The sequence below is a fragment of the Capsicum annuum genome, chromosome 5 (assembly GCF_002878395.1).
Source record: "Capsicum annuum cultivar UCD-10X-F1 chromosome 5, UCD10Xv1.1, whole genome shotgun sequence".
Lineage (NCBI taxonomy): Eukaryota > Viridiplantae > Streptophyta > Magnoliopsida > Solanales > Solanaceae > Capsicum > Capsicum annuum.
In genome coordinates, this window is record NC_061115.1 from 22543094 (window position 1) to 22544833 (window position 1740).

Here is a 1740-nt window from a genome sequence, read left to right on the forward strand (position 1 = left end):
TTCATTCACAATATTGTTTTTATTTATCTACATTGTTAAAAAATATTCAATGTAGAATATCCCTAACTTCTGATCTTGGTCGTACTGTAAATAAAAATGATTATTTAACCGTTACTTGTCACTGGATGGATAGTAATTTTGTGATGCAAAAATGTATTCTTGCTTTTTTATATGATGAAGATCGTAAACATACTAGACAATTTATTGCTGACTCGATATATAAAGTTGCAGCATTTTATGGTATCAAAAATAAAATCTTATGTATCACTTTTGATAACGCTTCTAACAACAAGACTGCTATAACAAAGTTGAAATCTAAGCTATCACCGCCGTTACATGAAATTTTTCATATTAAGTGTGCATGTCATATATATAATTTAATTGTAAAAGATGGTCTTGAGTTTTTTGAGATTTATATTGAAAAAATTCGTCTTGCTGTTGGTTTTATACAAGAAAATAATCATAGATTGAGAATTAAAGAATTTAAAGTTAAATGTCAAGAAAATGGACTTGCACCGATATTGATACCTGAGGAAATTGATATTAGATGGAATTTTACGTATGATTTTTTAAAAATTTGTTATAAATATAGAGTTACTATTACATTAGCTTTTAACCAACATTGTGGTTCATTTGCTGATTCTGCGAATTGCATGCTACTTGATTCTGATTGGGTTGTAATTAATGATCTTGTTAAGTTTTTGGAAAATTTTTATGTAGCTAAGGTTGAATTTTCCGATGCTTATTATCCTACTGTTTGTAATATTTTGGGATATATAACCGATATTTCTGGTTTGCTCAAAGAATATAAAAATAAAGAAGGTTATGAAAATGCTGTTGGTGCCATGTTTACTAAATTTAAAAAATATTTTTTCCCGATTCCCCCTATTTTCTTGGTTGGTGCTATGCTAAATTTGTGCATTAAATACCATACTATGTGCCACTTTAGTACTCTTATTTATCGTAACTTAGAAATAAATACTAACAATGATTCTGAACAAGTACAACCTAATTTGTGGACGGCTACGTCTGATGCAAATGCTTACATAGATAAATTATATAACCACTATGCTGATTTAATTGATTTAGCTGTATCGGCACATATCAGTCCAACTGTCACTCCTCATCCTTTTATGAGGTGCCATCATTTTCTAAAAGACCGGCATATTGTGGTTTTCCTGATTCCTTTTATGATTTACCTTAATGGAACAGTGCTGACGAGGGAGCTTACACATCAACTTATCGGGAAGAGCTTAAGTATTATCTTCGGTCGCTGCCAGAGGATCGCAGACGACGGATCAACACGTTGGATTGGTGGAGGAATAATGAATCACAATATCCTGTGCTTTCAAGATTAGCTAGAGATATCTTGAATGTTCCAATATCAACCGTTGCATCAGAGAGCGCCTTTAGTCAAGGACGACAACAACTTGAAGACAACCGATACTCATTGGGAAGCAATGAAATGAATGTTCTAGTTTGCCTTAGAGATTGGATTAGAGCAGAAAGAAGAAATCAAGAAATGGAACCGGAGCCGAATAACGAGCAGAAACTTGAAGAAATTATGACTTCGCGGGAGAACTCAGCAGAATCAAGTCCAATGCATGGGTTTGCCCCCATTGACTTTGACTATCCTATGCAAGTTCCCGTTAATATTAACATGGATGAGTTGGAAAAAATAATGCATAGTTTGTAGATTTTTTATTCATGTAAATTATAAATTTTGGATCATTTTGCAAT